Below are 26,614 nucleotides of genomic sequence, written 5' to 3'. Positions count from 1 at the left end.
TCATCAAAAGATTTACCAATACCCTTGTTTTGTTTCTTACACCCAATATGCAACTCTTCACTGGTTGATCTCTCCATATAAGGAACTGCTGAAACTCCACTGATTAGTAACTCAAAACAGGTGGCTGAAGGTGGAAGAGGGTTCAACACTTTCAGATGAGGGCAACCCCACAGAATTAATTTCCTAAGACCAGGCAACCATTTTTTTCGATATGGGAGCATAGCCCCGGCCTCTGCATCAATAGATGCACACAGCCATGTCAAACACCTTTAATGCACCGCAATTCTCGATCCGCAATACCCTTAAACTAGAGCTCAGAAGCTGCACGGAAGTGCTTGAGCATCTCACCAACTTCGGCATGTGAACTAAAACTAGCTCCTCCAGCGAAGGAACCAATACTTCTATTATTTCACGCATGCTAGTCAGCGTCAGCTTTGTAAGAAATGGAAGACTTTCCAGAGATGGAAGTATTCTCCATCTCACACAATTATCAAGATGAAGCGTCTGCAAGGAGGTAACTGAGATATTGCTGGAAAGCCAAGTTGGTGACGTATTACCATTATACCTAGATATACGTAAATGCTTCAAGTTCATATGTGGTTCAAGGCCCTCAAGCACCTCTTTTGCTCTTTCCATAGAAGGATCGAAACTTGGGCCACTTACATCTATCACAGAGAGCCCCTGTGTTGAGGTACCCTTCCAGAACAAGTGCAGTTTTTCTAAGTGTACTTTGTTTCTCAGTTGTGCCTGATAAGACTCCTCCCGAGTTTGAACTCTACGAAGCTGAGACACCCCAAGCTCTACAAGCTCATTCATGGATTGCAGTTCTGTCATCTCAAAGCCGCTAGACATTTGAACCTGAAAATCATGTAGTTCCTGAAGAGATGTCATCTTACCAATGCTAGAAATGGAAGAACATAGCCCCTTATCTGCAACAAGGTGCTGCAGACTAACAAGATTATTAACACCATCAGTTACAACAGCACCAGTGTTTGAGCCAATATCTAACACTTGAAGATGAAAACACTCGATCAAACTTTGAGGCCAAGCCACGTCAAACCCATTAGACTCACATTTTAGATATCGAAGATGTGCATGATTTGTCAAGCACATGAAGGAATTAAAATCAGTGGATGCTGCAGACATTTGCACCAGGCGTAAATTCCCTGCCTTTTGGAATATATCTTGGAACAACTGGAAGAAGAAAGAGTCATATTGTCCAAGTAACACCAATGTCCTCAATTTTCCAACTGATGTAATTGCATTTCTCATTTTTTCTTCAAATTTCTTATTACGAGGAATGTTCCCATGCTGATCTTTGCTATATGCAGAATCAGTTACTACTGACAAATGCCGTATAGTTAGAAACATTCTGCTGCATTGTAGATCATCTATAGTTGCACACCCAGTCAATGAAGCCATCCTCGCAAAATCATGCATAAGACCACACATAGAATAGAAAGTTTGACTACCTGGAGAGGACTCCTCTCGTTCTTTTTTCAGCTTGATGAAAGAACCCAAGATTCACCAAATCAGTCAAATAGTTCTGTCCTGTGTTCTCCAATCTCTTACTGGAATGTTCAGCCTTCACAAATCCCTGTGCGATCCAAATATGGACCAAATAATCACCAGAAAACTTGTATTTGTGTGGGAATATAGAACTAAACGAGAAACATTGCTGTAAATGGTAGGGCAGGTGATCATAGCTAAGCTTCAGAGCAGACATGATGCCTCTGCTGAGTTCCAGGGACTTCCAGTCTTCGTTTATCAGAATATTGTTCCAATAGTCAACGCTAAGATGCTTCCTTAACAGTGCCCCTGCAGTTTCCGCCGCTAATGGGTTTCCCTTTAATTTCTCTGCTATTTTCCTTCCAACAATGCTTAAAGTTTGATGATTATCACATATCTTATCACTAAATGCACGTGATTCAAACAATAACCAAAAATCATCATTTGCCAGAGCACCTAACTTTACCGGTTTGAGTGTGCCTATCTTTTGTGCAACAGAATAATTTCTAGTTGTGACTAGAATCACATTACCCTTCACATCACATGATATCAGCGGAGCCAACAATTCGTTCCATTGGTGATCATCAAAAGTGTCCCAGACATCATCCAAAACAAGCAAAAACTTTTCCGATTGGTACTCCATATGTTCCTTAAGGATCTCCTGAAGCCTCACATAGTTTCTTACTCCTTCATGCCTTTCATTTTCCTGAGTAGATCCTTCGTGTCTGTCTCGACAAACAAAGTTTATTATCTCCGCTGTGAGCCTCACTTCATCAAAGTTGCGAGACACCCGAACCCATATCATGTGGTGAAATTTTTTTTTGACGTCTAGATCATTGTATACAAGTTGAGCGAGAACTGTTTTCCCAACACCTGCAATGCCTACAATAGGCAGAACAGCTACATGATCAGATTTGTCTTCTGTTATCATCTTTATGATAGAGTTCTTTTCTACAACTCTCCCATACACTTTTCTTGGAGCAAAACTTGATGCTCTTAGGTGCTGATCTAAGACTGTACTCTCCTGGTGATATGAACTTGAAGCAGAGTCTGAGCCATGTAGCTTGAGAACCTCACTCACTTGCCCTCGGCTGTCTTGTAGCTGACTAGTAATTTTCTGTATCATATTAGATAATATGTTTTTGTCCCAAGGGGTGCGCATGTTAGCTGCCTTGATTTGTGCTAACTCTGTATCGACTTTCCTTCTTTTTCTGTTAGATGGATCACCGATTTCTATACGGGTCACGTTTGCACTAGCATCAGCGTTGCTGCAGTAAGAAAAGGAAAGTGAATTTGGGTAGTTGAATCGATGAAGGACACTCTTAATTAAATGACTGTTAAAAACGTGTCGATGCAAGGTATATAATCTTTAGCTACCTTGAACTGTTTGGTGGCTGGTCAGTTGGTCCAGGTTTCCCCTTACAAATCTTGTTATGGTTGAGCATACCTGCTGTCCCGTACTTGGCTCCACACTTGATCTCTGTGGGACAGTATTTACATCTTGCTTTGACAGGCTCTCCGTTTTTGTCTTCTATGATGTCAAAAAGATCCCATGCCTTGGACCGTCGTTTCTTTTCTTTCCTCTGGGATGAGCTGCCAGTTACAGTAGGCTCAACCGCACTGAGTAAGGAAAAGATGCAGGAGATGCATATAAATAAATACTTTCTAGTGAATGTATTAATGCAAGGTGTATTCAGTTCTCTGTTAGTTTAGGTACCTTGAAGGGGGCGGTGCATGTGCTCCAGGAGGTCTTTTTGTACAAGTCACCGAATGCTCATTCTCCAAATGTTTCTTCATAGATGATGTGCCGTTCGTCTTGGGTTCGCACCTGAATTCTTTTCTACAATATGTACATTCTGCTTTGACAGGCTTTCCATTATCTTCTTCTGTGATAGTGAAGTATTCCCATACCATGGAGCTTAATTTGCCAGTATGGCCGCTCGATATCCTATTGGCTCGCTCTGCTCCACGCATAGCTTCGGGCTCGTCTCTTGTAACTGCGCCAACACGGGAAAGAAAACATTGCCAGAAAAGGATGGTGATCAAATGGTTTTTGGCTTTTTCCAAGCGATCCAACTGGGCAACTGGGGATCGAATTTCATTACCTCAGAGATAACGAAATACAGACCAACAGGCCAAAATCATTCCAGGCAGGTGAAACAAACAAAAGGAAAGCGCATTTGTATTGTATGTACATACAGCCACTGGGAGGCAGTAGGCGTACCTCCTTGGACCTGCTGTTGTAGTCGGTAGTAGTCGAGCTCGTCGACCACGTCGTCTGCTTCATAGAGGTGATCCTCGAGAAGAGCGAGAGATTCAGCCAGTAGCTCGTCTCCGATCCCCCTCTCTTTCATAGCTGTGATCAGTATCTTGATTTTCCGGATCTCCCACTTGAGCTTCTCGATGTCACCAGCAAGCCCGACTTGTCGAATCCAGGCATCAAGCTTGTCGATCAGGAGCGTTGCAAGGATGGTCTGCACCAGCCATGTAATCGCGGCCTCCATCAGATCCGGCAGCAGCAGCAGCTCGAGCGGTGGTCAATGGAGGAAAAGGTACAAGGATGCTGAGGGAGGGGAGGGGAGCAGCCGAGTGGATACTGGATAGAAAACAATACGACAGACAATGCGGCAGGTAGGAAAGCTACGAGGACGCTGGTCGCTGAACACGTTTTGGGTGGGAGAGTGTTTCTCCATGCGTGAGCTCAGCCACTCCATCGTTTGTTTTTTCCTGAAAGGTGGGCCTGTCCACGCTCAAGAATCTGTACCAGGCTTTAGTACGATTGGGCAAGTTCGGCCCAGCGTAAATGGGCCAGCCTGAGTATGCTGAAGAGAGGATAATTGAAGCAAACGTTCTGGTCTGCCTCTTTCGTCTGCTTAAAACCTCCCTCCCCATCTAAAAAAAAACCTCCCTCCCGTGCTTCCACATGTAGTATGGTTTTGTGAGGGGAACAAAAATGTGCGCATACATCTGATGCAGTTGCGTTCGTACTATAGAAAAAATATAAGGCAGCCAGATTATTGAACGCGTTACATCGAAGGAACAGAACCTGAAGCTCTGTTAATTAATAGTGGAAGATTACAAGTGGTAGCAAATGATACATCAAGCCCACAGGCGCCAGCGCGCGCGCACACACAAAGAAGGCCAAAGACACAGGATCAACTATTTCATGTTCAAGACGATAAAGCCACCGATCGCAGCCACGAAGACGATAGGCAGGAGGCCCAGCCATAGGATCGTCTTCCCGGCGGCTCGACGTCCGACCACGTTGGCTGACACCCAGAAGCCGGCCGACGCCTCAATAAGCCCGAAGATGACCACGCCGATGAGGATGCCGTAGTACAGGAAGAAGGGTGCTTTGCCGTGGTGAAGAAATATACCCCCGGGAGCTCTGGAGATTATCAGGCAGAGCGCCACGGCTGCTTCGAGGACGCCGCACAAGATCAGAGCAGCCGGCAGCTTCTCCGCGTCGCGGCACGCGTCGGAGACCAAGAAAGCGAGCTTGATGAAGAAGGCGAAGCAATCCATGGCGCGTCTCGATCGTGTGTGTGCTGCAAGTGAAGGACTGTGTGCTGCAAGTGCAGGAGAAATGGTTTGCTGGGGGTTTTGGGTGGGGCGATTTAAGGAGAATTATCTCACAAGCGACAGACTGCAGAGATAATATAATGTCAAAGTGCAAAGTGGCCGTGACTTTTGGATCCTCCCAAAACCAGAACCGAACCACAAGCCCCAGAACCGAACCAAAACATATTTGGTTTCCTTCCTTACCAAAATGATCCTGCGAAGTTTCTCAGCTCGTCATCCTCATCCGTAAGCACACGCACTCATTGGCGGAGAACCAGAGCCGAGCCAGAACCGAACCAAGACATTTGGTTTCCCAAAATGATCGTACGGAGTTTCTCAGGTCGACATGTCCTGATCATACTCCGTAAGCACACGCACTCGGTGGAGAAAAAAGAACAGAACAGCAGAGTGTAGCCATGTTACTTCGTAGGTTTTTCTTTTCTGAATTGTTGTTTGTCGGTCGTCCGAGAAACTATTTCTCAGTCAACCGAGTTGCACACCAACAAAACCTGCAACTGCCAAAATACATTTGTGCAACCCTATGTCTAAAAATCTGCAAATCTCTAATCTCTAAATCAAAAACAGCCCTTTTAGTGTTCCGAATGTCAACTTTTGGGATGTGCAGCTACTCAATTAGCTGCTGTGTAAAGAATCAACATTCAAAACAATCAACTTACAAATAAACAATCAACTTACAAATTACACGGGCTTTTTTATCTTCTTCCCTTTTCAAAGAAACATAAGTTCATAAGACTATTATAAATGACAAATATTGCTCCTGAAAAAATTAGGATAATGGAAGTCAGCTATTAAGATCGTGATTGTCTAGTTATCTCTCAAACAGGATATCGCTGCTTTATAAATAAAACACAAATGGAAAAACCGATACAAGGCGTTGCGGAAATCCTCTTACAAAGTAGGTCAAGAGATAAATGACATCCGAGAAGGTAGCAAGAATGCCACCAACTCAAAGTCGAGCAACAAAACCGGAGAAGCTACACCCAATACTAGGCAACGAAGACTACCTAGCAGGGACGGACCCATGCCTTCTAAGGAAACAATCATACACCGTTGCACCGAACACACCAAGCTATCGCTCAAAAGGGCCACCTATCCTCTCGCTCAGGGCCGTGGAGCTCTGATCCTACCACTGAACAATGAGGACCGAGAGAGATAACTGTGAGGTCAAGATAGGAGACCAACCAGGCCATTCATGCGAGAGCCAAAGAAGCTTTACACAAGGTTCAAGGTATGACCGGAGACGTAGACATGTTGTCATTAGGTACCTAAGCTCCATGATGGCGCCTTCAAGAGCATGATGATGGGATGTGTTGGCATCGTCGAGCCCGAAGAATCAGACTAAGGTTTTCACCCATAGCCCTCACATGGAGATGTGAACCACAACCATGCCCACAAGAGGGGCACGAAATGCACCGGTGTTTCCGTTCGCCGGCGCCATAGCGCATACATTTCGTTGAGCCTGACTTGTTCCATCCAAAGTACCAGAGTCGCCGATCCAACCCAAGGGGAGGACCAACGCATCCAACTCAAGGCCTCTAGACGAAGAAAAAAGAGGCATCTCATTTTCTACCGCTCTCCTTTCCCGCGACATAGCCACCCAGACTGCCGCAGTGATTGCACCGTTGATCCACCATGGAGGAGAGCTCCAGCTCCCAACTTCCCTGCCTAGACAACCGTGTGACAGGGGAGCCGGGGTCACCAGAGGGAACCATCTACATCTTGTGTCGCTGATATGCTTGTGTGGTGACCCAGCATACCACTGCATGGTGTAGTATGCAAGTCGTTGACATAACATCAATGAAACATTGTTCCACTAGTATTACATCCCTCAGAGTGGTACAACAGAAACATTTGCGGGTCCAAGGAATTTCTATAGAATTACACACAGACTCTTTACAGAAGATCAGCACAGCCTCCTACTTTACAATGAGGTAAAACTGCAAATAAACTCCAGAAGAACAACGCGTAGTCTAACTTATTACTAACTCTACCTATAGAGGATTTGACTGGCTATACATGCTATGATTGGATTCTAACTAATTAGGTGCTAGGATTAGGAAGCTAGTTCCCTTCTACTGCTAATCTAGATTTTCTCCATGGTGGATGTGGTGTTTGACTCTTCTGGCAGGGTCGTGTCTCTTGAACTAGTTGTTGACTCCTCAGTCTTCGAGTTGTACTGTAGATCTTCTTTTAATGTCTTCAGATCTAAGCAGGGGATTCAAAGAGGGATGAATACGAGCGTACTCAACAAGTTCATTATAGGAAAGAGGTGTTTAATGCACTAGCTACAGCCCTGGACCAGAAAGTCATAGGAAATGCAAGTTTTTGTAAACATTTCTTCAAAAGGTTGCTTTTATTCTGAAAAACTATGTCCGCCAGCCTTCACCGGGTGTTTAGAACTTCATGGAGTTCCTTTTCGGCCGCGTTCGCAGTTCCAAACTCGGAACAGGGAGTGACAAGCCACGATTTGATACACACTGCAGAGGTGTGTTGCTTTACCCATATGAGATCTTAACCGTGTTGCCAGCCGAGTTTAGTTATCGTCCACACTTCTTTGGTGTGAGTCCAGGTATAAGGTCCTAGCCAATCATTGCATTTCTCCGCGATCCTGCACACCCACCCTTGTTGCAGTTCGGACCTTGGGTCCTCGCCGGTCTGTTCCGACCTCGACTAATACCCCCGTCGGTCAGCATACCCCATTGGGTATCATCCGACCTCGGTACCTTCGTCGGTCTTCTGCAACCCATCATAGACCATATTACCGTGGGAAATTAGAGGGGATCCTCACCCATCCGGTTATTCCCTCGGGACACAACTGTACGGTAAGCGTATCCGTTGATGTGCGAAAGGAAGAAATACAACTGACTACTCCGTCCCACTCCAGATCTTATGGTTAACACGGGTATTACGGCACAAGAATCATTGGACGATATTTGTTGTTAATCCTAGATGGATATAAACCAATTGCAATGGAACCTCCACCATACTCATACCATGCTTTTGAATGTATCACATATGCCCAACGCTCCCGATAGGATGTTTACTTTGATACTAGTCTGAATTAAGGATTGTACTGCAGATTCTTCCATCTTCTACGCGTCGTCGAGCTTTTTCACGAATCCTTCAAGTAGTGATGAGTCAAGCCTCGTTCGCCGCTTGCGTGACCAAGTGTCTAGTTTAGACAGAGATATCACTTCTCTTCGTGCGATGGCGGCCTTGGTGAAGAAAAAGGGGGAGATAGCGACAGCTATCGAACAGTACGCCCTTGATGGTCTCCATATTGCTACCGAAAGTTTGGGCTGTAAGTATTAACCCATGCTCTACTTTCTGCAATAGTTTTGAATGTTCCCTCAACTGGTCCTTTATTCCTTTCCAGTCGTAGCTTCAGATGTGGCTGAGGAGAACAAGAAGATCCATGAAGAGGTTGAGGCAATGACTGACGTTGCGCACCCGAACCACGGTTTGTGGCTGCACCGTCCGAAGGCTGTCGTCATGGCGAAGTTCAAGTATCGGGTGGGGAAGGCGCATTATTACTTCGATAAGTACCATGCTCATCTTACGATGGTTTGGAACACCTTGTTTCCTTTGGACCAAGCACCCGAAACCTTATCTGCCTTGTTCACCCGATTCAAGTCTCCCGAAAGGATTCGGCAGCTGGTGCGGAAGGAACTCCTGGCCGGTGCGGAGCTTGCTTTTGCTCAGTATTGGCATGTCATCCATCTCTAGACTTGGGAGTCGTAGCAAACACTAAAAGGGGCTTAGGCCAGTATTATGATGCCGCTAGAGGTCCTGCATACACCATCGTTTCTCGGATGGAGTCGTGCCTTGAGAAGGATCTGAAGGCCCATTGGGATCGGGGAGCTCGACTATGAATGTAATAGCCTTATTTCCTGCATAAGATTATTTTGTATAAGTTTATCGCGTACGTTGCACGCTATGTTAATTCGATCGATATTTTATTTGTCGGGGGCGGCTGAGTGATCAGTTCAACCTGCTCTCCCGACGGCTTCGTTGAATTATGCAATGTTATTGCGAAGCCTTTGTGTAAGTTTTGTAAGGGCGAGACCCGTCGACTTAGTCGAGGGAATTAGACGCTTGGCATCGTCACGCGGTGCACCGGTTTGAGCCTTATTTTGTGATAATGTAACCATCGACTGCAGCACTCGCGTATTTTCTCGAGGCTTGGATTGGTTGTTCTCTTTTTGTGTGTCATTAATCTTAGCTCCCGTTGAGAGTATTTAATTAATGACACTGCGTGTTTTCTAGGCCAGCGCTCCCGATGGGAGTAAGAGCCGATGGTAGGGGCCGCAGTCGACCTGTTCAGGTGGTAGGGCCTAAATTGAAGAAAGAAGGCAGAAAACCTGATTAAAATTTTATTCATAAGGAAAACCAACTTTAAAGGCTATTTAAATAATAAAAAACGATCGCGTCCTATGTATAGAACCGTCGCAGGTGTGCGATATTCCATGGATTTCCGACATCTTTTCCTGAAGTTGGATTTCTGAGCCTGTACGCTCCCCCAGGTATCACTTCGGTGACGATGTAAGGTCCTTCCCATGGAGACTCAAGTTTCGAGGGCCTTTTTTGTTTCAGCCGAAGTACCATATCTCCAACACTAAAGCACCGGTTGCGTATTCGTCGACTGTGGTAGTTTTTCAACGCCTGCTGGTATACCGTGGTTCTTGCTAAAGCAATGTCTCGGGCTTCATCCAGTAGGTCTACAGCATCTTGCAGTGCGATGTTGGAAGAGGGCTCTGTGTATGCCGTCACTCGAGGTGCTTCGAATCGAACATCGGCTGGCAAGACTGCTTCGGCTCCATGTACCGGAAAGAATGGGGTGTCTTGCGTCGACCTGTTAGGCGTGGTACGCAAACTCCACGATGCGATGGTAACTCTTCGACCCAAGCTCCCTCTGCACCTGTAAGACGCTTCTTGAGACCGTCCCCTATTAGACCGTTGATCCTTTCCACCTGACCGTTTGTTTGGGGATGAGTCACTGATGCGAATTTCAGTTTTATTCCTCTGTCGTCACAAAATTCTCGGAATTCTTTGGAGTCAAAGTTAGTCCCGTTATCTGTGACGATACTGTGAGGCACGCCGAATCGACATGTTATTTCCTTGAAGAATCGGACTGCTGTTTTTGCCTTCTGGTTTCGTACTGGTACTGCCTCGATCCACTTTGTGAATTTATCGACTGCGACTAATAAGTACGTGTGTCCTCCAGGCGATGATCTTGGTAGTGGCCCAACTTGATCGAGTCCCCATTGAGCGAACGGCCAAGCCAAGGGTATCGTCATTAGGTGCTGTTGCGGGGCGTGCGGTTTTGGGGAAAACCGTTGGCAAGGGTCGCATTTCATGACCAGATCTCGAGCATCCGACGCTGCCGTTGGCCAGTAAAATCCTGCCCTGAAGGCTTTTGCTACGAGAGCCCTACTTCCCGCGTGATGCCCGCAAGTTCCCTCGTGTATCTCACGCAGCAGTGCTCTTCCGTCGTTGATGGCAACGCACCTTTGGAGGATACCGGAAATGCTGCGCTTGTAGAGTTCACCGTTTACTATGGTGAAAGCTTTTGATCGCCTGACGATTCGTTTTGCTTCTACTGGATCCGCCGGCAGTTCCTGCTTTGCTAGGTACGCCAGGAACGGTTTAGTCCATAATGGCTCAAGGAGGAGGATGTGTTCGGCTGGGAGAGTTGGAGCTTCGTCGGCAACTTGCTGCGGGTTTGCCTCTGCTTCCTCAGTCGATGGTTTTAGAGGTGCTGGCGCTTTCTCTTTTATTGATCGCTGAGTGATCACCTCGTAAAATACTCCATCTGGGATGGGAGAGCACATGGAGCCGATGTTTGCTAAGGTGTCGGCTTCCTCGTTGATGGCTCTGCCGATATGTCTGAGCTCGCATCCCTCAAATTTGGCTTCCATATTCTGATACAACTGCCGATAGGCGATCATGTTGTCGCTAACTGCGTCGCACAGATTCATCGACTGTTGTACTACCAAGTTTGAGTCCCCGTAGATTTCCAGGCGAGTCGCCCCACATGCCTTTTCCATCTTCATTCCGTGCAGCAGTGCTTCGTATTCTGCTTCATTGTTTGTCGGCAGAGAGAAGTTCATACGTAGTATATACTTCATCTTATCTCCTTGTGGTGATACCAGCACCACTCCTGCTGCTGCGCCTGTGCTTCGTTTCGACCCGTCGAAATACATTACCCACGATCCCGACATGTCGGGTGCCGCTGGTGTCTGGGATTGAATCCAGTCTGCCACAAAGTCTGGGAGGATTTGGGATTTTATAGCTGTCCGGTTAACGTAAGTTATGTCGTGAGGTGCTATCTCGATAGCCCATTGGGACACTCGACCGGTGGCCTCTGGATTGGTCATTATATTTTTTAACGGCGCTTCGCTCACGACGACAATCGGATGCTGCGTGAAGTAGTGCCGTAGCTTGCTGAGCTGACCTCCATACCGCATATGCCGGCTTCGATGATGAGGGTACCTCTGTCTTGCGGGTGTGAGTACTTCGCTGAGATAGTAAACGGGCCTCCGCACGCCATGAACTCTCCACTGCTTCTTCCCGTTCGATGACCAAGACGCTGCTGAAGACTTGAGCTGTCGCAGCTATGTACATGAGCAGCGTTTCCTTCTCGCGGGGGGTTACAAGGACTGGAGACGTCGACAAGATTCTCTTCAGGTTGTCGAAAGATTCCTGCGCCTCCTTTGTCCACTCGAACTTTTCTGATTTTTTCATCAAGTTGTAGAAAGGCAAAGCTTTTTCTCCTAGCTTGGCGATGAACCTGCTGAGCGCTGCTAAACGTCACGCTAGCTGCTGCACTTGATGCGAGATTCTTTGGCGGCTCCATGTCGAGAATAGCTTTAATTTTCAAAGGGTTGGCTTCGATCCCCCGGCCGAGATGAAGTATCCTAGCACTTGCCCCCTGGTACTCCGAAGAAGCATTTTTGGGATTCAACTTGATCTTATACCTGTCTAGGTTATCGAAGGTCTCCCGCAAATCGTCGATGAGGGTGGCGATGTGCTTCGTTTTTACCACGATATCGTCAATATAGACTTCGATGTTTCGCCCGATCTGCTCTCCAAGGCAAGCTTGCATGCAACGTTGGTAAGTTGCTCCCGCATTTTTCAACCCGAAGGTCATGACGTTGTAGCAGAAAACGCCGTGTGGGGTGATGAACGCGGTTAGCTCCTGATCTTCCTTCTTCAATTTGATGCTGGTTATACCCGGAGTAGGCATCGAGGAAGGAGAGGCGGTCGCACCCGGCTGTGGAATCGACTATCCGGCAGTGCGGGCAGCGGGAAGTGGTCTTTCGGACGGTGTTTGTTGAGGCCGGTGTAATCGATACACATACGCAGAGCGGTGGTGTCCTTTTTGGGTACCATGACAGGGTTAGCCACCCACTCCGATTCCTTGAGCTCTCGGATAAATCCTGCTTTACGAAGTCGATTGATTTCTTCACCAATTGCTCTCCTCTTGGGTTCAGAGAATCGACGCATCGGCTGCCTTGCCTTGGTTTGGGCTGTCGGGTCAACATTAAGGGCGTGCTCGGCGAGTTCCCCGGGGATACCCGGCATGTCGGATGGTTCCCATGCAAATATTTCCCAGCGCTCACGGAGGAACTCGATGAGCGCGCCTTCCTATGCGTCCGTAAGGTCAGCCGATATATTGACCGTTTTCTTCGGGTCAGTGGGGTGCACCTGCAGCTTCTTGGCTTCCTTTGTAGTGTCAAACTCGTCGGATCTTGTGCTTTGGTTGTCGGCTGGCGGCTGCGTATGATCCACGGTTGCGTCGATCGCGTTGAGTTCCTCCTTAGCGCCGAATTTCGAAGCGATCTTCTGGAACTCCCTGTCACAGGTGTCTAATCGGGCAAAGCTTCCGTGAACGGTTATTGGGGTTCCGTTTTTGCCTGGCATCTTCAGTTTTAGGTACGCGTAATGAGGCACGGCCATAAACTTGGCAAACGCCAGCCTTCGAGGATGGCATGATGCGAGACTCCCGAGTCAACAACTTCGAACTCGATCTTTTCTTTCCTGAAATTGGTGGGCGTGCCGAAGACCACATCCAATGACGTTTTTCCAAGAGAATAAGCGGGTCTAGTCGGTATAATGCCATGGAATCCTGTGTCGGATTCTCTCAGCATATCGACTGTTAAACCCATTGCTCTCATTGTCTTTGGTGAATAGTAGGTTTAAGCCGCTTCCTCCGTCCATGAATACTTTGCTCATGTTGTACCCTCCGATCTGCGCCTCGAGGACTAGAGCTGCATGGCACTGGCCTAGGGACGGCTTTTGGGTGATCTTTCTGTCGAAGGAGATACTTTGTTCCGACCAATCGATGAATTCGGGTGTGTCGACCATAGCGACTTCTGCGTACTTCACTTCTCGCGAGAATTTCTTGATTTCCATTTTTGAAAAGCTGGTTTTATGGATCATGCTGACCTGCCCGCGTGGTTCTGGGAATACCTCGGCTGGTACATACTCGTCCTTCTCCATTGGTTCGTATGGCTCCGGCACATACGGCTCTGCCTGATAGCTGTAGGGTCTTGTCCTCTTCTCCATCATGCGGACTCTTGATATAGCTTCGCTCCTGAGGTCGTCGCAGAACTGTCGAATCTCCAAGAAGTATCGGCAGTTCTTCAATAGGTGACTGGATTTCTCCCGACCGTCCTTTGGGTCGATATAGGAGTGGAGATAGCATGGTGCATCGAGTTGCTCCGTGGCTGATAAGTGCGGTGAACGAGCGCGGCCATGGATCGATTGCACGCCCTCCTGTTCCCGTTCGGACTGTCGAGGGTGAGGCGCTGCACGTTCTTCTTCTCCATGGTATAATTCCCTTCGCCTTTTCTTTCGCCCCGCTGCAGGGTCGAAACTTCCTCGGCTGCCTCCATGCGTGCTTCTGGGTGGAATTCCCAAGGTTGTTGCCAAGGTATCCTCTGCCGAAACCGAGGGGCCCAAACCGGACGTATCCGTCCTTGGGAGGCGAAGAAAGCCTCCGGAGTAGATGATGAAGTGGACCCCTCCGAAAGTGGTGGTCATGTTGTCACATGATTCCACAGGAATCGAGTGCGACGTCTTGAGGTGTGGCACGAACTCGTAGGATCCGCAACGAATCGGACCCTTTGGATCTGGAGGTGTTGGTGACTCGAGCACGAACAGCTGCGGACGTGGCCGAGTGCTGCCGATGCCCTGCCTTGTGCCGACGGGCTTCCCACGAACGGCGCCAATTGTCGAGGGTGCTCCTCGGCAATGCCCTCCGATAGGGGCTTAGGATTGATGGAATCCTGCAAGCTGACACGAGACATCGGTTCACAGACAAGCGGGGAGAGCGATTTACCCAGGTTCGGGGCCCTCGATGAGGTAAAACCCTTACGTCCTGCTCGTCTGTTCTTTGATTATGATGAAAACGAGGTTACAATGGGGTGCCGAATAGTTCGGCTGTGATCTCGTCGAGATGCTGGTTGCTAGGGTAACCTAGTTCTAAGCTTCTGCTGGCTAGTATTGCTAAGATTGATTGTGTCCCTCGATAGCCCCTCTCCTGGCCTTTATATAGGTGGCCAGGTCTCGAGAGGTTTAATCGAGTACGAGTAGGTTTACAGTAGATCTACCTCCAATCTTTCCTTGTTCGGCTTCCTCCGCGTCTTGTACTCCAAGTAATCTTCCGTCGCACCGCCCTAGTGGCCCATCTTGCCGTCGGGTTCCTTCATGGGCCTCCTGTTGGACCACGTAGGGTAGAGTAACATTGGTTACCCGAAGGGTAATGCCCACGTCAATGGAGGATGGAATTGGGCGTGAGATGATGAAGTTGCAGACCGTAAACGAAAAGCAATCCTCGAAGGAAAGGATGAATGGGGGCAGAAAGGCCGCAGATGAGGTGGTCGACAAAACTAACCCGATACTCCATTGGAGGAGTTGGATAGCTTTCTTCGGCTGGGAAGCACAGTGCTTTGGGCTTCTTGCTGATCCCCAGTTTCTTCAGGAGGTTGATGTCTTGAGTGGAGATTTTGGATCTCTCCCACTCGGCGCTTCCCAGATCCACGGAAGCCATCGTCGTTTCTGGCGTGCTGTGTCTGGTCAATCTACGCGGTGGCATCAACAATGGCGCAGGAATGCAACTAGGGAGAAGATGAGCTCAGGGAGTTGTGGGGCGCAAGAGGAGTTTTGACAGAGGAGAGCAGGAGAACGGCGCGAGCGGAGGTGCTCGAGGAAGAAGAAGGGGATCTTATATAGAGGTGCGGCCAAGCGGCGTACCGTTGGATGGAAAAAGTGTGCGGCAGATGATGGCCACGTGGAACAGGGGTACAAAAGTAATTTAATTATGGAGAAGTTACAGTGCGTGTGCCAGGAAAAGCGGAGGTCGTGTGTCCCCCACTTGCACGACGTGTCAAGATAATGGGTAATTTGGGCCCGCAAGGCAGCGGGAGAGGACTTCTCGCAATTTTAGGACTTGCAATCGTGGCTATCGTCAGCAATAACGTCACTTAGCGGAAGAAAGAATCGACTCAATAGCTTCATAAAAAGGCGACAAGGAAAAATATTGGAGAGCCTTTGATCAAATACAAGTTTTTGATCAAATGCTCGGGGGCTACTTTGGGAAAAATGAAAAGTTTGAGAAAGACAAAATAGAAATGGCGTGAGCCTATGATCAAATACAAAATATTTGTTCATAGCCTCGGGGGCTACTCCCATCGGGAGCGCTGTTCGCGCACCCGAGATATTTGAAAATTTCGGGAGAGAAAGAAAATATAGCGGCATAAGGCGTGGAGCCTACACCCAAGCACAAGTCCTTGGCTGTAGCCTCGGGGGCTACTCCCATCGGGAACGCTGTTCGCGTACCCGATGAAATTATAAAAAAAAAGAGAGAAAAATAGAAGAACAAGAGAGTATATTTCGAGTTACAAGTAACTCTACATATACTCCCATCGGGAGAGCAATATAAGTCATCCGTTGACTCAATAAAATGTGCCATTCCAACAGCCGAATAAGCACTCGACAATATATTCTCAGAACGCCAAAGTTGCGAACAATTTCTGAATGCCGCAAAACTTTGCGAAGGTAAGACCCCGGATCCGTTCTGAGTGGCGTGGCGCCGTCTCTGACGTCGGTTTGCTACTTTTATCCGTATCAACAGATACGAAGAAAAATCCTAACGGACGCGTTAGGTACCCGATAAATATGGCCAGGACTCGACGGAATGGTAAGACCTTAAGCGGCGCATATCGAATTACACCAATATCCCGGGATCATGTCCGAGGACGTGATCTTGAAGTAGGTTTTTGCGGATTGCCACTAGAGCAGTTAACTAGTACCTGATCCGTCAGATGAACTAGCCCTAATTACCGTTATCCCTGTACAATATAAAAACTCATATGAGGAAATATAGAGAAGTTTAAAGTTATCGAGTAAATATAAACAGTGGAGATTTTCCCTGACTCTGCGATTCAAGCAAAATCTCGGGGGCTACTGACATAGGCATACCCAATGGGCCTGCCGAATATGGTACCTGGGGTTTACTGAAGGCCCATTACCCGAAGAATAAGAAGATTCGGATGCCCAAGATACTACTAAGGAAAGCTAGAGTTGTAATAGGAGTCGTCGTTTGTAATCTTGCGGGATGGGTTGGAAACCCTCCCGGACTCTGTAAACTTGTGTATTACGAATCCCTCGGCTCTGCCTCCTATATAAGGGGGAGTCGAGGGACAAAGAGAGGATCGAATTTACTATCAACACAACTCTAGTTTCATATTCGTCGAGTACTTTTCGGCTGAAACCTTCGAGATCTACTTGCCCTCTACATCTAACTAAACCCTAGTCTACAATCCGTAGGCATTGATAAGTTAATCCCTTGTCACCGCTGTGCTAAGCGCCTCAGCACCCCAAACTCGATTGCCTTAGCCAACAACCTGTTGAGGGTGTTCATCATCAAAACAAACGACAAGGGGTGGCATCGGAGGGGCCTGACGCGCCATTGAGCATCACCCTGGTACTCGCAGTGGATAGGAGGATGGACACTAGTTCACGGAACCTAGGCCCAAACCCTAACTTGCGAAGGATTTCCAAAAGGAAAGCCCAAGAAACGGAGTCGAAGGCGCGGGCAATGTCCAACTTGAGCATCACCCGCAGCTCCTTCTCCCGATGTAAGAATCTAGCTGTCTGCTGGACCAACATGAAGTTGTCATGGATACAACGCTTGCGAATGAATGCGCATTGGTTACGATCCACTAGCGACTCCATCCTAGGGGCTAGACGAGTGGCAAGCGCCTTCGCAACCAGTTTGGCAAAGATATGGATCAGGCTGATTGGGCGGTAGTCGCCGAGCGCAGCCACATCCGGGCGCTTAGGCAGCAGGGTCAGCAAGGCCTGGTTGAGACCTTGGAACCCGCGCCCGCACAACGTGAACAGCTTGTCGAAGGCTGTCATGAAGTCACCCTTAACCACTCCCCAGCACTTCTGAAGGAATTCAGCCGTGAACCCGTCGGGCCCCGGCGCCTTGCCCCCCAGCAGTTGCCGAATCACCTCCCAGATCTCGTCCTTCGTGAACACCTCCTCCAGCTCTGCGAGGTCCTCAGAGTGGGTATCCAGGAAGTCCAAGTCCAGCGAATGTTGTCTATCCACCGAGGTGCCGAGCAGGCCCTCAAAGTGTGTGAAAGCAGCTTCAGCCATGGCCGCCTGGTCAGAAATGACCGCGCCTCCCACCTGCAGGCTGTGGATCACGTTCTTGTGGAGACGGTATGCCGCGTGTTGATGGAAGAAGGCTGTGTTGGTGTCCCCCTCCTTCAGCCACGCGATCTTGGCTCGCTGCCTTGCCATAGTGCGTTCAAGCGAAGCCAGGCCCAGGTAAGCGTGTTTGAGGTGCGCCCTGAGTCGGCGCTCGTCCGGCGAAAGTTGTCTAGACTCCATGGCCACATCCAGCCTAAAGACGACCTCCCGCGCTATCATCAGTTGCAGTTTGACACTTCCTACCTTTTTGTCACTCCAGCTCAGCAAGCTACGCGCCGTGCGCTTCAGCTTTGCAGTGAGCCGCCGGAAGGGGTCTGGGTCACCCTCCACAACATCCCAGGCACTTCGCACAACGTCCTGAAAACCTTCCAACTTTAGCCAGAAGCGTTCGAACTGGAACCTCTTCCGCCCTGCCGATTTGGTGGTGCAATCCAGGAGGAGTGGGCAGTGGTCGGCCACCACCGTTGCCAAGCAGCGTAACATGCAGCTACTATGCAACTCCTCCCAGGCAACCGAAACAAACACTCGATACAGCCGCACCAGAGTGGGCGTTTCCCGCTCGTTCGACCAAGTGTACCGCCGTCCATGTAGATAGATCTCCTTCAGCTCGCAATCATTCAGAAAGCGTCGGAATCTGCCCATCATCCTACGGTTGAGGTTACCATTGTTCTTGTCCTCATCCTGGCAATCGATAGGATACGAGTGACCTTGTTCGTGCTTCAGCATTGGGATTCGATAGCATCATGACTTCATGAGCATTCAGCTGTACCCTGTCATTTAACGAACTAAGAATGGCCAGGTTTTTTTAGTAGAGGACCCAAGCAACGACCTGTCCGTGTTGTAAGCTGGAAGCTCGTAACCGATCCTCTTCTGCCCTTTAGGCTTTCTCTCCGTCGCCTGCTCTAGATAGTAGATACCCGAGTCAAATGCATCGTCTTCGAAAACATTAGTCTCCCAACGTGGCTGCTGAGACTCCAGTATTCGGTGATAAAATTACAGTCCTCCCGAAGCTTTTGATGGAGCAATTCTGCAAGGACACCGGCCAGAACGAGGCAGGGGCAAGGACGCCGACGAGCTTGGGGAGAAGGACGATGTGCGCCATGTTGATGGGAAGGAGATCAGCAACGCGGGAGTGGAATTGTTCAAAAAGGCGAAGGAGGGGCTGCCCGACGCTGCCCCAAGCGGCACGGTAGAAACTGGGCCCAAGCCCATCAGGACCTGGAGCGCTCGCACGGTCGAGAGAGTTGATGGCCGCCGCGATTTCTTGGGCCGTGAACGGCCCAACAAGGCCCTCCCCGCCGCCACTTTTATATGAGGGTGCAGTATTTTGGTGCCGCCATTCCTCTAAGGAACACCCTAGGCGGTGTCAGATAGTTGCGTCAAACAAAAGTTCAGATAGACATATATAGAAGAGGGCAAAAGGTTAATATGTGCAGTTAAAGTTCTGTTTATGTCAAAGCGCACCGACGACGACGAGCTGATCTGTTCTTTTGTCATCAGCCAACGACGCAGGTGCAGTCGATAGGATATGAGTGACCTTGTTCGTGCTTCAGCATTGGGATTCGATAGCATCATGACTTCATGAGCATTCAGCTGTACCCTGTCATTTAACGAACTAAGAATGGCCAGGTTTTTTTAGTAGAGGACCCAAGCAACGACCTGTCCGTGTCGTAAGCTAGAAGCTCGTAACCGATCCTCTTCTGCCCTTTCGGCTTTCTCTCCGTCGCCTGCCCTAGATAGTAGATACCCGAGTCAAATGCATCGTCTTCGAAAACATTAGTCTCCCAACGTGGCTGCTGAGACTCCAGTATTCGGTGATAAAATTACAGTCCTCCCGAAGCTTAAATGCGTTAAAAGCATCTGATATACTACGGTGTACCCAGATAAAATAAACAATAAAACGCAACATGTTGCAGGATTGCATATTCGAATAGCTTATTCTTCTGACGACGCATCTCTGGCCTGACGGGTAGAGAAAAACACTTTTCTCTACCCACGGAAAAGCATCTGCATGATGTAGCAAGGAATGCTTTGGTGAGCTCCAAGACACCAACTTGTAACGAGCGATCAAAATTCATCTTACACAGTTCCTTCTTCAGTAAAGGGAAACGAAAATTAGTCATGCTCTTGAGCTCATAGGATGAGATGCAGAACAAAAAATGGAACATATTGGTTTACCCGTTGACTGCATTCAGTTGATATGAGAGGAAGCCCATTCTTCAAGTCCTGTTGAACTCTATTGCTTTTCATATGCATTTAGGCGTTGGTCTTCTGAACATAAGCTTGTGATCCATGAAAAACAGAGATGCACCAGCTTATTATTCCACTGTCCAGAAGACAGACCCTGCAGCAGCAACCATGTATACTTCAGCATGACACTAAACTGAATCTGTGTTAAATAATAAACTCTGAGAGGACCATGATCCATAGTAAAATCATACATACCTTAAAACAACTCAGCGATATGTGTTGTGCGGATAGAAATGTATGCTTAACAAGCCAACCAGCAAGCAATCAATTGACATATTTCCCATCAATTTTGACCTTTAGCTTGCTTGTTGCTAGGGCCCTGCTTTGTGCAGCCAGCATCTTGCTGCAACCGCCATAACAGCTTATGTCCAGTTCTTCCAGCGACGGTGGGAGGCCCTTTTCTGGCAGCCACAGTATGCGCTGACAATTCCTGATCTCCAACTTCTTGAGGAAAGGAAGGCTGTGCAGCTCCCCAGGAAGATCCATGAGATAACTGCATTTCCAGAATTGGAGCTCTTGCAGGGACGTGACGAGCAGAAGCGCTCTCTCTTGCTCATCTGTCAACCGTATTGATTTACTCTCGCAAGTCCGTAGTTCTAAGCGTTGTAGGGATGTGAGCTGCTTGCAGAACGGTGTGGTAAGGATACATGGGTCATCAGTCACAAGTTTTTCCAGTTGAGGGTACAAAGCATAACCTTGCCTGGAAAAATGCTCCAAATATGGAGGCAAACTGGGTGAGCTGAATATGCTCAAATGCCTAACGGACTGGATGCCCTCTAGTGAGGTGAGCGAGGGACATCCCAAAATATTCAACTCCTCCAGTGCCGTGCATGAATGCAGCTGTAGAGATTCCAAACTTTCATTGCTCCATATTTGGAAATTTCTGAGGCAGGTAAGATTCCTTGGAAAGCATGGCTGCAGCATTACTCCGGAATAATCGCCAATCACAAGATGACCAAGTGATTGAGGGAGGAGACATCTTCCATTCATCTGGCCATCAGTTCTGACAATATGCACCAAAGATGAGAGGAGCTTAGGGCAATACCAAATTGTCAGCTTCTCAAGGGAGGTAAATCCAGATAAGCCTCCCATGCTACACTTAAATGTTAAATGAGGGAATACTGCAATGTCCATCTCTTGGAGAGTAGAGAGTAGAGTTAATGGAATGCGCAAGAGCCCTTCTGGAACTGAGCTTGCCAATGCATAGTCTCGATATCCTGATGACGAAGCTCGCAGGGTTGAGATAAGATTTGACTGACTGTTTTCTTCCTCTTCTATTGATAACTGGGTTATCTGTGGGCAGGCCCCTAATTTCAATACCAATAGAGCCGGCGCATGTCGCAGCATCAGAGAAAGCCACTTCCCCGTTATACCACATGAATGGATGTGGAGATGTTCAAGATAAGGGAGGGCAATGCAATTTGCAGCTACCACATCTTCATAGGTATACTCTGGTATATCTGAAGAAAAAAGTTTTTCACAATCGCTTATTTTCAAACTCTTTAAGGAGACTAGCTGACTAAATCCTTTGAATGGAATAGACATCAGATTTCTGAAATATGTGATGCACAAGTATTTAAGGTCCCTTAGATTATGGAATGCTAATCTTCTGTCGTCCAATGCCCTCATCTCATAAGAAGGCACATCATGAAAGGCAAATAGACACCCAATTTCTAATGTTTCTCTGGATGATCTCTCCATCTTTGGAAACGTTGAAACTCTGCTGATAAATAATTCAGAACAGTTGGTTGAAGGTGGAAGAGGGTGCATTACTTGCAAATGAGGACAATCGTAGATAATTAGCTTTCTAAGACCGGGCAGCCATGACTTCATTTTGCTTCCGAAATTATTGCAATTCTCAAACAAATCAAACACCTTCAGTGCACGGCACATCTTGATTTGCAGTACTCTTAAACTAGAGTTCAAATCCGACATAGAAGTGCAGGAACATTTCTCCAACTTTGGCATTTCAATTAAAATCAGCTCCGCCAATGAAGGAAATGTTGCTTCTGTTACTTTCTGCATTTTGCACAACTTCAACTTCGTAAGAAACGGAAGCATTTCTAGAGATGGAAGCATTTGCCATTCTCCGCAATCCTCTAGATGAAGTGTCTGTAAAGAGGTAACTGCGATATTGGTGGCAAGCCAAGTTGGGGAGGTAGCACCATTGTACCCAAATATCCGCAGATGCTTTAAGCCTTGATGTGGTTCAAGACCATCAAGCACCTCTCTTGCTATGTCACTGTGATAAGTATACTTCCACGACAAGCACAGTTTTTTTAAGTGTATTTTGTCCCTCAATTTTGCTCCAGCAGCCTCATCTGTAGTGGTAATATTGTCAAGTTGTGAGATACCAAGTTGTAGAAGCTTGTTCATGGATTGAAGTTGTGTTATCTGAAAGCTTCCAGAATTTTGGACCCTAAAATCATGTAGTTCCAGAAGGGATGTCATGTTACCAATCCCAGCAATGGCCGACAGTCCTTGTGCAACAATATGCCGCAGGCTAACAAGATTATTGATACCATTAGATATAGTTGGATAAGTGGATGAGCCAATATCTAATACTTGAAGATGGAATAACTTGCTCAAAACTTGAGGTAAAACCATCCCCGGCTTAAGGGCCTTCAGATAGCGAAGATGGGTAGGATTTATCAAAGTGCACATGAAGGAATTGAAATCAGAAGATGATGCATACATTTGCAGAAGACGCAAATTCTGTGCCTTTCTTAGTATATCTTGAAAGGATTGGAAGAAGAAAGAGTCATACTGCCCAATTAATACCAGGGTCCTCAATCTTCTTACTGATGTAACTGTATTTCGCAGATTTTCTTCAAACTTGTAATTACGAGGTATGCTTCCATTTTGATCTTTGCAGTATGCAGAATCAGTTACCACAGACAAATGTTGTACAGTTGGCAACATTTCATTGCACTGTAGATCATCTATAATTGCACATTCACTTCTTGAAACAATCCGCGCAAGATCATGCATAAGGCCACCCATAGCATAGCAAGTTTGATTGCCTGTAAATGACTCTTCTCTTGCAACTGGATTCATGAGTCTCATGGAAAAAATTTCAGCTTGAAAAAGGACTCTCCTATCTTTGCTTTCAACTTGCTGAAAGAAGCCTAGGTTCACCAAATCAGTCAGATAACACTGTCCTGTCTCCTCCAGTTTCTCACCCGAATCGTTGCACTTCACAAATCCTTGTGAAATCCAAATGCGGACCAACTCATCACCAAGAAACTGATGATTGCAAGGAAATATAGAAATGTATGAGAAACATTGTTGTAGATAGTAGGGTAGTTGATCATAGCTAAACTTCAAAGCGCGCATGATGCCTCTACTTAGTTGTAGGGATTTCCAATGTTCATTCTTCAAAATGTTACTCCAATGATCAATGGTGAGTTGCTTTCTCAATAGTTCTCCAGTAGATACAGCTGCTAACGGGTTCCCCATTAACTTCTCTGCTACTTGATGTCCGATGATGCTTAGACTTTGATGCCCTTCATAGTTCTCATCGCCAAATGCACATGATTTGAACAATAACCAAAAATCATCATTTGCCAAAGCACATAAATTGATTGGTTCGAGTGTGCCTATCCTTTTTGCAACAGAAAAATTTCTAGTTGTGACTACAATAACATTACCCTTCACATTACTTGACATCATTGGAGACAACAGTTTGTTCCATAGGTAAGCATCTAGGTTTTCCCAGACATCATCTAAAATGAGCAGAAACCTTTTCGATTGGAACTCCATGTGTATCTGCAAGATCTCCTGAATCTTTGCAAAGCTTCTTATACCTTCATGTCTTTCTTGAGAAACGAAGTCTAAAATCTCTCTGGTAAGTCTTACTTCATCCAAGTTGTTAGACACCGATAACCATATCCGCTCAAACTGTTCTTTCACTAGTGGATCATTGTATATGAGTTGTGTGAGAGCTGTCTTGCCAACTCCTCCAATGCCTACAATAGAAAGTACAGATATACTTTCATGTTTCTCAGCTGTAATCGTCTTTATGATGGTGTTCTTTTCTGAATCTCTTCCATATATTTTTTGCTGATTAAGACTTGATGTTGCGCACACATCGTCTTTGCCTGTACTGCGGCCGTGGTTTGAACTTGCATCATAGGATGACCCATTCATCTTTAGAGTGTCGCTCACGTCCTCTCGGATGTCTTGTAACTGACAAGTTATTTCCTGTATCCTGTTGGAAAATTCAGCCTTGTGCCAACTGTGTATGCTAGTTGCGGTGATTTGTGCCAAATCCTCATCTCTTCTCCTTTTTCTGCCAAATGAATCACCAGTTACAATAGGGGCAGCATTTTCAATAGGATCATTGTTGCTGCAATATGAAAGAGATTTCAGATTTGCTATTAGAAATGCAATTATTTCTCCACCATACAAAATACAAGTTTTCATTTCCATTTCAAAATGTTGTAAAAAATGTGAAATTCAGATATATACCACGCCATCACATGTATCTTAGAGAACATTGGTATAAAAAACAAGTATATGACGATATGCATTCTGTACAAAAAAGAAAAGTTTGTGCAACCTGAACACGTACACTCTGCACTCTTCAAGCTGTACAGGTTTGTCTTTTTTGTGCAAGATGAATATAGTCACATTTTGGCACCAAATTTTCCATGATTACTGGCTATAGAAATGTTTTGTATCTACAAACAATTTAAAAACTATCCATATCTTTTTATGACAAAATGAATTTTGAATGTTAGGTGGACATCCATGCGAGTGATAAAATATATTCTGTTATTAAAATAACAGTGGGGCATATATTAGATACATACAAACAAACTTTAACACTAAAAAGAGGTGCACAAATATGAGTAATTTAGGATCCGGGGGAAAACATACGGCAATATACAAAAAAATGTACCTTGAAGGGTTTGGTGTCTGGTCAGTTGCTCCAAGTTTCTTTTTATAACCCTCACTCTTGACATGGTTGTGCAAAACTGATGTCCATTTGTCAGTCCTGCACTCAACCACTTGTTGACAGTGTTTACACTTGGCTTTCACAGGCTTTCCGGTGTCTTCTGTAATATCAAAATCATCACATGCCTTGGATTGTTTCTTGCCACGACTGCTACTAGATATATCAGCATCATTGCCCCTTGATCTCTGAGCTACTTGTGCTTCTTCATGCATCCCTTCAGTATCGTCCCATGTAACTGCAGAGGAAAAGACAAATTAGTATGATCATGTTTGACCTAGCTACCAGTAACATTTGAATTCTATATCCAAAAACCTAATTGCAAACCTCAAAAGTTTTGAGGGAGGTAGACAGTGAGAAAGTAGAGTGTGAAGGAGAAGAGTAGAGGACATTCAGAGAACTCGACGGAAAAAAAAAATCGTTGGTGAGGGTGTCATGCTGCGTGTATGGTAGGGAGAGCTACCAGCAATTTGATCATATGCAGCCACAAAAGTTTGGACTTTGGATCTTTGATCATATGCCGCTTTCCATTTGTAATTTTGACTGGGTAAAGCAAATATTAGCTGGGCATTTCCATGATAACTGTTAATATGCCATAAGTTTCTTTGCCACTTTTTAAACAATACCCTATTTGAATATAAATAATACTTCATCATAACAAAACTTAAGGAACAGGAGAAAAAACCTAAATACCCCTGGGCAAATGAGCAACTCAGCTCACCCGAACCAAACCGAAAGAGAGAAATAAAGACGTACACATGCTACATGTTGCTTCAACTCAACATAACACTTGCACGACACAGCATCCAGTGCCCTCTCGTGCTTTTTTTCCAGATAATATTGACTATTGAATGACATTTTGGCCTATTTTTGTTTCACTGCTATTGGGTGCATCGGTGAAAAAGAATGAAGATGATCATGTGACCCGTCATTTGGGGTTGTAGGATGACATTTGTATTTTTTGGGTAGTTGAGTTACCCGGGGCAGAAATAAGAGCAGAAGAGCTGATGTTTTGTCCAGTGGCAGTTTGGTCTTCTCCGATACTATCTGGAGACAGTTGCAATATTTGTTCAAATAATGCATCTCAACAAAGTTACAGCGAAAAATAGGCTACACTATCCATTGCCATGGTAAAGTGGGCATATGATTCGAGCCCAAACTGTTTTGGGGCATATAATCAGCTCCCTGTTCCTGTCGCAGTCTACCCAAATCAGAACACTCGGATGGATCTACAGAGATAGCGGGCGTACCTCCTTGGACCTGCTGTTGAACCCTGCAGTAGTCGAGGTCGTCGACCACGTCGTCGGCTTCATAGAGGAGCTCCCTGAGGCGAGCGAGAGATCGGGTCGGCGGCGCGTTCCCGGTCGCCCCACTCCTCACGGCACGGACCAACAACTCAACTCGCTCCACCTCGCGCCTGAGCTTCTCGGTGTCATCGGCAAGCCCGGCTCGGCGGATCCACGCACCCAGCTTGCCGATTTGGAGGGTCGCAAGGATAGTGTCCGCCAGCCATTCAATCGCGGACTCCATCAGATCGGGCGAAGCAGTTGAGTTCGCTTCTCCGGCGATGGTCAGTGGAGGGAAGAACGC

At 46.7% G+C, this 26,614-nt stretch overlaps 2 pseudogenes; both read right to left on the bottom strand.

The window, feature by feature from the left end:
- Positions 1-237: 237 nt before the first annotated feature.
- On the bottom strand, positions 238-4,013 carry LOC124670819 (annotated as a pseudogene).
- Positions 4,014-20,350: 16,337 nt separating this feature from the next.
- LOC124679235 lies at positions 20,351-26,614 on the bottom strand (annotated as a pseudogene).

This window comes from Lolium rigidum, chromosome 7 (assembly GCF_022539505.1).
Source record: "Lolium rigidum isolate FL_2022 chromosome 7, APGP_CSIRO_Lrig_0.1, whole genome shotgun sequence".
Taxonomy (NCBI): domain Eukaryota; kingdom Viridiplantae; phylum Streptophyta; class Magnoliopsida; order Poales; family Poaceae; genus Lolium; species Lolium rigidum.
The sequence above is the reverse complement of the archived record's forward strand: the minus strand, read 5'-3'. Positions and strand labels throughout refer to the sequence as shown.